The sequence below is a fragment of the Mustela nigripes genome, chromosome X (assembly GCF_022355385.1).
Source record: "Mustela nigripes isolate SB6536 chromosome X, MUSNIG.SB6536, whole genome shotgun sequence".
Lineage (NCBI taxonomy): Eukaryota > Metazoa > Chordata > Mammalia > Carnivora > Mustelidae > Mustela > Mustela nigripes.
In genome coordinates, this window is record NC_081575.1 from 113692045 (window position 1) to 113702010 (window position 9966).

Consider the following 9966-nt stretch of genomic DNA (forward strand, 5'->3'; position numbering starts at 1 on the left):
ATGCTCCTCAAATTCCCCATGTCAAAATCAACTTTTAATACTTCCTCCAAATCCATTCCTATTCTACTGTGGCTCTTTCATTGTTGCCAACCAAAAGCCAAGGCATCATCTCTAAGACTCCTTCTCCAGCACCCACCATATTTAGTTCTTCACCAAGCCCTATTGACTTCATCCCTCATATGTTTCCAAAATCTGCCCATTTCTCTCCATCTCACCCTCCACAACCCCAGCTGAGCATTCCTTATCTCTTCTCTGTATTGTAGCAATACAATATAATAGTTGCCTGACAAGTCTACCTGATCCAATAGCTGATCCTCCTCCACCTCATTCTATACACTCTAGCCAGAGTAGTTGTTTAAAAGTCAAAAATCTGATTATATCATATGCCTGATTAATACTGTGGCTTTCAGCTGATCTTTGGGTAAAACAAAAACAAACAAACAAACCTCCCTAATGTGACCTGAAAGTTTCACATGGTCTGGCATGCCTCTATTGTCCTTCACCTCATCCCCTACTCATCTCATTTCTTCCCCTATAGCTATATTGGTGTCTTTTTAGTCCCTCATGCTTACCTTATTGCTTAATCCCAAGGAATGCTTATGCCTCTCATTTTGTCTTGTTAATATCAACTTATTTTTCAAATCTTTGCCCAAATGTTATTTCCTCAAGAAGGTCTTCCCTGACCTGTCAACTCTCCCTATGATAGTCTTCCTTAGTACTCGGCAACTCTGAGTCAAAGAGCTTGTCACCATTGCATGTATGCATATGTATCATTAATTGTTTAAATGATGAACTTTGTAATGGACAGGGACAGCATCTATATTAGACCATCATTGTACCCTCCTACGTTCATTGATAATGACAATAATCACAATGGTTTTGATGATGATTAGGATACAATTTTTAAAATGCATCCAGAAGTCTGCTTAAACAGAACAGTATACTAAATAAGTATAGTTTTGTCAAAAATTAACTGTTACATGAAATTAACAAATGAAGAACTATGATTATTTGACAAGAAACCAAGCTGAGTGGCTCATGAGTCTATAGCATGAGATGAAAGTACAGATAAGAGACAAGGAATCTGATATCCTTGATTCCAGTTCCAACTCTAACACTGATCAATTATGTGACCTTGGGTAAGCCATTTAATCCCTCTGAGCCTCATTTTCATCATATGTAAATTATAGATGATAACATTGCTATGTAAAATACTATATGAAATGCTCTTGAAAGTCATATGAAATCATAGCTAAGTTCTTAGCATCTATTGACTGCTAAAATTCATGTTTTGACTTTATCCCTGGACAGTTCCACTTTCAAACACAGTAACTCTTGGGAGCTTAGAAAAGGTCTTATTTGCAATGCAGTGGAATCCTGAAGTGGAAAGCACCTATGCTTCTAAATCAGCAAATTACAATTTGTTGAGGCATGTGGCACCCTCATTTTGTACTCTTCTTATCAGAGCAATGAAAAGATTCTGACCCATCCTATAATGTCATAAAGATCAACATACAATATTTGGTCTTTATGATGCTACGTATTAAAAATTTTTAAATAGATATAAACAAATGTCTTATGAACAGCAGCATTGTTTGAAAAATCAGTATCATTTACTAACACTGACAAACTTCTAACATATAAAATGCTTTACAGTTTTTAAAATACTCATACTATGTGGCAGGCAGAACAATGATTGGTCACCATTTTTTTCCCAATGAGGAATCTAAAGTTCATGTACATTGATCAATTGTCCCACATTCACACGATTATTAAGTGACAAAGTCATACTTTCTATATTTACTACCCAAGTAAACAGACTTATTTCTCATCATATGTATGACTGATCTTATTTCTGAATCACTGAAAACCTACTATATACCTATTTTTAAGCTATTTTCAATTGCTATGTTTATTATTCCATTGTAATAAGTGCCCCTTTCTTTTTTTTAAATTTAATTTTATTTTTTTCAGTGTTCCAAGATTCATTGTTTATGCACCACACCCAGTGCTCCATGCAATACATGCCCTCCTTAATACTCACCACCAGGCTAGTGCCCTTTCTTGAAGGCATTTTGGTCTCCCTTATATTGAGATCCAGTTACCCAGAAATAACAAATGAAAAGCCCAATATTAAGAGTCTCAAAGTTGATTTCATTAGTGAAGGAGTTCAAAGATCTCGAATATATCAATATCCTGTGTCAGGTTTCCTTGTGAACTCTTATGGGTCTTCCTGCAGAAAGATGATCGCCCTCAAGTATGCACATTTTTTTCCTCCATTTTAAAAGAAATAGAATTAAGAAAGACTTTGTTAATCTCCAATTGACGACCCCCAAGAAGCAGAGGTTTGTGGCAAATCAGAGAGGGCAAAAAGTTGTTTTACAATATCTTTAGTTTCTTGAGGATGCTTCCTCACAGAGAACAATGAAGTCAATTTCATCTTGATAAAATGCACCTTCAGAATTTTAAGAGAGATTCTCTTGCCTCAAACACACCCTTTCTTACTATAGGGCCCTGGATCAGGATGGATTTCTGGATGAGAAAATCCTCTGATATGGGGGTGTGTGGTCTTTATGATATTTGTTAAATCATGTGGCTTGTAAGATGAGTGATTAGGGACTGCCACTGTTTGACTATATATAATATCTCAGGAGTCAGGTAGCGAGTCTACCTCTTGAGTCCGAGATCTCTAACCTACCACTGCAGGGTCAACAAATTGCTCTCAACTTTCACGGCCACTCACTGGCCCATATGTTCTTTATCCCCTCGCAATGCTTGTGTTAGAAATGAAAGGAACACTCTAGAGCCCACTTTGTTGGATTAAATAAGTTGCTAGGAGGATGGGCATTTAAAATGTAAGGTGAAAACTGAAGCATAGTTCATGTTGATTTGTGCAGGCTGCCAGAAGCACTAGTCCTGATGAATTTATAGCAGTTTTCAATGGCCAGCATTATCCACAGAGCAAGGATGCCAAAGAGCTGATTCGCCCTGCATTTATTCTCTTTCATTTTTAGAAATCCAGTTTGCCTCTCTCTCCTTTATCTTTTGGAATGGATAAAGATGCTCAGCATGCAGAAAGGCAAGCTTCAAGGCCGTGAGGTCTTAATATGAAATCGCTTTTCTTCCAGGTTTCATGCAGGCAATTGGATGTCTATCCAGAGCATTTCTGGATTAAATTACTTAAAAGTCAGAAAAATCATTTTGGGATTGGAACACTCCTGCTTATTAGTGTTCAGTGTTCACAGACCACAAATGTGTCCAGCACTTGAAACAATTTCTATTTCCAGCGATGATTCATACAAGTGATTGCTTCTCTGTTGGCTAAGGTGAGAAATGCAGCATTTCTTTTCATAAACATCAAGTGGGCAAACAATAATTTGAAGGATAAATCAAACGTAATCTCGCTTGAATGCATTAGAAAGGTTCCTCCTTTGCTACAGTTCTAAAAATGAAAATAATAATAATAAGGTTGTTACAGTATCACTTGTCTTAGAATCTTCTAGGTTCTACCACTGACATGAAAACTGTCTCAACCCCACCTTCATTATCATGATACCCTTGCTGAACATGTCCTTCAAAGAGTTCTCAAATTTTAAAGTTTTGTAATTGGTTTTATTAATGTTTATCTCCCCTCCCCACAAAATGCCTCTTTGGTTCACAGAAGACTGAAAAGAAGCTGATTTTGAAGGAGTGAATTATTTTAACTTGAACAATAGCAATAATTTTACATCTGTAGGTAATTATCATTTGGTAGTTGAAGTGTAGTTCCATTCATTATATTGAACGATGACATTTTTTCAAGATTTTATTTGTTTATTTGAGAGTGAGAGAGAGCTAGAGAGAGAAAGAGAGCACACACAGAGGGAGTGGAGAAATAGACTCCCCCTGAGCAGGGAGCCTGACGTGGGACTCCATCCCAGAATCCCAGGTTCATGATCTGAGCCAAAGACAGACACTTAACTGACTGAACCACCCAGGAGCACCACCCAGGTGCTCCTCAATGATGACATTTTTACTATTGTTGTAAAGCACAGCATAAAAGCCAACAGGGTAGTGCATACCCAATCAACAGTCCCGCCAATCATCCAGTCAGCAAATAATAATTAAGCATTTACTATATACAAAGTACTGTATACATCTATAAAGATGAGATAAAGTAATTTAAGATATTACTTCTACCCTCTAGGGACTTATGATCCATATGTGAAGATAAGAAAAATAAGTACTATAGAAGTGGGCCTCGCAGCCAGGGTATCATCTGAGGAAATCAGCTTACTAACACTCAAGAGCTTCAAAATGTAGCATTCACCTATCTATTCTGCACAGTGTAAACTCTGGTTCTGATATGGGCACGTCCACAAAATTAATCTCATCAGTGTCCCAAATATGTTACTAATTAGGAATGTGACATATTAACTCTATAATACCTAAGAGCCTGACATACAAACCAGAATGAAAATACAGCTATCGAGCTGCCAAGTAAACCCATTTGGCTAAGCAGCATTTAAGCATCCTGGGTGCACATTGCCTGGGAAGGTTTCATGATAAATACGACGTTAGACTAATAGGATCTGACTGAATGATTGAGATGTGAAAACGGTGAGTAGAACCTATCTCAAATAGACTGATAGAGCCATCTCCAACTTCATAATGCCCATTTGTGAAACGATATTTATATTATCTGTTCTCATTACTCATTTCTTAGATTGCAATTTGATGTCTCAGACTTCTTTTTTTCTCCCTTTCTAATCAACTCCACTGCTAATTGACATAGCCATTGGTTTTTGAAAATGGTATAATATAAAACATTATATGCTTATAAAAATATATATGTGGAATATTCCATCTCTTAGATTAACTTCTATCCTGAATATTATGTCACCATTTTCTTGCTTTGATTTATTATTCTAACACACACAGACACAAACATACACGCATATTGTTTAATTTCTCATGTTTTAAACTGTACTTCAGGGCGCCTGGGTAGCTCAGTGGGTTAAAGCCTCTGCCTTCGGCTCAGGCCATGGTCCCAGGGTCCTGGGATTGAGCCCCGCATCGGGCTCTCTGCTCAGCAGGGAGCCTGCTTCCCTTCCTCTCTCTGCCTGCCTCTCTGCCTACTTGTGATCTCCATCTGTCAAATAAATAAATAAAAAATCTTTAAACTGTACCTCAGTTGAATGAGATGGTATTCTTCTGTGACTTGCTTTGTTTGATCAATATTATGTTATTACACATAGCAAGAATTCATTTATTTTCACACTACACTGCTTCATTCTGTGAGCATTCCATAATTTACCCATCCATTCTACTGCTGATAGACTTTTGGGTTAATTCCAGATTTTTTGCTATGATAAATAATGCTGCATAGTATTATTGCACATTTCTTCTACTGTACATATGCATATTTAGAGGAAGAAAATTTATTGAGTCCTAAGGTATGCACAGCTTCAATTTTATTAGATGATGCCAAATTGTTTCCTACCATGTTATAACAATTTGCACTCTTTCTGTAGCATAAGAAAGTTATAATTTCTTTTTATCCTCACTCATAGTTGATGTTGTCAGATTTTTTAATTCTAGCCAATTCAGAGACTATTAACTAGCATCTCACTGTGGTTTTAGTTTGCATTTACTAATGACCTTGAGTGCCATTTCAATGTGTTTACTGACCATTTGTGTTTTACCTATAAAATACATTTCTTTTGAAAACTATTCCATTAGGTGGTTTCCTTTTCCTTATTTATGTATAAAATTTTTTTAAAAGATTTTACTTATTTATTTATTTGAGAGAGAGAGAGAAGAGGGGACAGAGGCAGAGACTCTCAAGCAGACTCCACACTCATGGGGTTCAATCCTACAATCCCAAGAGCATGACCTGAGCTGAAATCAAGAATCAGATCAACTAAGCCACCCACGTGCCTCTGTGTAAAATCTTTCTTATAACCTTGATTTGCTCATTGTATGTTTTACAAATATCCTTTCCAATTGATAGCTTTCATTTTCTTGATATTATCAATGTAATAAAAATTCATTTTTCCCTTATAATTTTTGCAATCTTTGTCTTGTAATATAAAAAGTATCAATATTGATATTATGAAGATGTGTTCCTATATTATCTTCTAAGGTTTTTAAATGTCATTCACATTTAAATAATTAATAGCTTGAATAAATCTTCTCTATTTTAATTATCTATGTGACTGTCATATACATATAGTTATAAAATGATGTGTGTAGATCATATATGGAAACAAAAGTTAGGTGCTCCCCTTCTAAAAATTTGGAAATTAAAGTATCCTATAATATCAATATAGCATATTAGAGCATAGATTTGCAAAGCCACTTCAAAGAGATAAAATGGGGGTGCCTGGGTGGCTCAGTTGGTTAAGTGTCTGCCTTCAGCTCAGGTCATAATCTCAGGGTCCTGGAATGGAGCCCCAAGTCAGGCTCCCTGCTCAGCAAGGAGTCTTCTTCTTCTTCTCTCTTCTCATGCATTCTCTCTGTCTCTCTCAAATAAATCTTTATTTTTTTTAAAAAAGAGATAAAATGGATCTTAATCCAAAAAGATTTGACCATTGTTAGGTAATGTATGACTGTAATAAACAATCCAAAAACTTTTATTGTTTAAACCAACAATTCAATTTATTACTATCTCTCAAGTTTTCACAGGTTGAGTGGGTTCATCTGGACATTCTTGTTTGAGATCTCTCAAAGGTGTTATATGGAAGCTGAGGTTGAGTTATCTGAGAACTCAGTTGGGTCATACTTCCAAGATTGCTTACTTACATGATTCATATTTGATATTGGTTATGGGGTACTGGATGGGAACTCAGCTGGAATGACCAACTAAAGGATTCACACATGGCGCCTTTCCCTGAGGCTTGGGCTTCTTCCACTTTGGTGCCTCGGTTATGAAAACCTATGTCCCAACAGTGAGCATTCCAAGATAACAAGGGAGATGCTGCTGCAAGCATACTTATGACATAGGTTTAGAAGTCATATTGTATCACTTCTGCTGCATTTTACTGGTTACACACGGCAAGTTCAGTTTCAGTGTTGAAGGAGACTTCTTTAGGGTGTGAATACTAGAAAGCATGGTTCATTGGGCAGTTGTCTTTGAAGATTAACTTCAAGAGCCATGTCAAAGGATTACCAGTATTAATATTTGCAGAGTGCTATTTCAAGCAATAAATAAGATTAGATAGACTGAAAAACCTCTCAATATAAAACACCTAGGATTTGTGGATGAAATGTGTTTATAAAGGTAAAGTTGAACAGGCCATGAACTGAGAGAAATTTTTGAGACCCAAAACAAGAGCACATGAATCCAGAGTAAAATTCAAATGCTAAAGACAAGAGCTACTCTAAAGTATCTTATGATCCCCAAGACTAATGGCTTCAGTTTTAATGGCACCATGGACTGGGGCTGAGGACAGAGAGAATAAGATAGAAGCCTAGAACCCAGGCAAGGTAGATGTTCTATGTGGAGACCCTCTGTGTAAGCCATACAAAAGGAGAGATAGCACAGAAGCAGTGCCTATCCAAAACTTGACTTTTAATGGAGTTAAAACACTATTTGAGAATTTGTAACCACAGGAAAACATCATATAGGCTTGTAATCCTAACTTCATAATCCAAACACCTCAGGCCAGGAATTTATTTAAAGTTGTTCTAAGTTCGTGACTTCAAGTATCTCTCATGGAAGAAATGCTAATCTGCTTGGAAGAAAAGAAGATCAACACACACCTCAAAGTCTTCCTTTAGCTAAAGTTATAATGGATATAATGATTTGCAAACACAAATCACAGAGTATATGACAAAACAAGGTATGCTTAAGTAAGAGCTGGAAGTAGCAATGAGTAATAGAATAAGACAGTCAGATATTTCAGACATTAGGATTGTCAGACTTAGAACAGATGTATTAATTATGCTTAAGAATTATAGAAACAAATAGTAAGAAATAAGTAACTTGAAAGAACCAAATAGAATATCATGAAATGAGAAGTATAATAATTCACACTTGAAAGTCAATGAGCTCTTTAAATGTTATATTAGGTATAACTTATGAGATAACTAATAAACTGGAAGATAAACCAAAAGTGTTTTCTAGAAAACAGCAGATAAAAACCAAGAATTTGAAAACATGAAAGGGAAGAAACATGGAAGATATAGAGAGGGGATCTAACACATGTCAAGTGGGAGTTTCAAAGAAAGATTTCAGGAGCAGTGATTTTTGAAAAGCAATGGCTAAAATTTTTCAGAATTGATGAAAAACTTGAATCATCAGAATCAGAAACCATGGTGAAATCCAAGAATAAATGAAAAATTACTACACATAAATAAATTGTACTTAAAGTGAAACTAAAGACACTAAAGAATAAGGAAAAGACCTTGAGATCAGTCGGAAATCAATTTAAAAAATTATTAAGTGACAACAATTAGATGGACAGCTGAATTCTTAGCAATAATAAAAGGAAGAGAAGACAAATGAATTGTTCAGTATACTGAGGGAATATAACTGTCAACCTAGAAGTATGTATCTGCAAGTTCTTAAAAATAAAAAAATAAGAGTGAAATAAATGTATTTCTAGACAAACAAAACTGAGAATGTTTACTAACAATGAAATATCCAGAAAGGAATAAAGAATGAAACATCTAGAAAAATAAAACTTAGAGTGAAAGACTATTTCAGGAAAAAGGAAAATGACTCCAGAAGGAAGGTATAAGATACAAGAAAAAGTAGTAAACATAGAAATTGCTATAGAAATAGGTAAATATGAACAAATAATAATAGTATATATTAGTTTCAGGCAAAAGTAGGTTGTAAGGCAAAAGAAAATCTTACTAGAGAGAGCCAGGATGATAGTACTCAAATCAATCTGATTAAAGCTATAGTATGATACCACATTAGTACAAAACAAAAAGAAAACTCAAGGAAGATGAAGATGAGCAGAAAGAATAATAGAGAGAGTAGAAGGCCAGGAGGTGATCCTAACAAGTTTTTAAATGCTTTAAAAAAAAAGTTGAATGACCATTTTCAACTGGAGAATCAAAGGTGTTTCCTCTCCATCTCCCTCTCCCCGCTCCCAATTCCAGGTTCTTGGAGACCAAGATGCTGAGATTAGTTCACTTCATATGAGAACGTTAAAGGACAATTTAACTGTTGCCTTCAAGAAAATAAAGTTCATTTTCTAAAATATGACAAGCCATCATATCTTTATTTCCTTCCAGGACAACCATATAGGGGCCCTGGGTCTAAGATATATGAATGATGGGCATTTTTGCCAAATGGCTAGCTGTTGCACCAGGCAGAGATAAAATGGGTGGAATCTCCATCAACAGAGATTTTTTTAAAAAACATGTTCATCTGTCATAAACCCACTTGCGTCCCTCCAAGTTTATGCATCTATAGCACATGATATTATTTGAAAATTTAGAAGATATGCATCCAAGTTCTAGCACCCCTGCTTATTAGCTCTACAATCAGACAAATTATTAATTCTCTGAGCTCCAGTTTCCCCTTCAGCAAAATGGGAAACAATTTCACCTTCCCTGTCTACCGCCCCTAGTTGTAGCAAGAATCCAATGACATGGGTTACAGGGCTATATAAACTTCAAGGACTCCAATAGATTTAAGTTGTTATTCTTGAATAAATGCTTTCATTATCACAATCACATGAAGCTATTTATATAATAGCCTCCTTAATCATTCTAAGGAGAGGATTATAATTTGTATTCAACATTTCACATTGATTTAGGAAAGGAAAAGAAAGAAAAACATATTTTTCAATGATGATGAATAGTATATACAAAATATATGTGGATGAAGAAAACAACATCCTATTATTTTTCAGATGGGCATTTATTATGTGTGCTTCTGGAAAGAAAACCTTATTCAAGTTTTAAGTTACTAACTTTAATAATAAAACACGTTTAATAGTTATGCCAAATGACTTAGATAAATTGCTA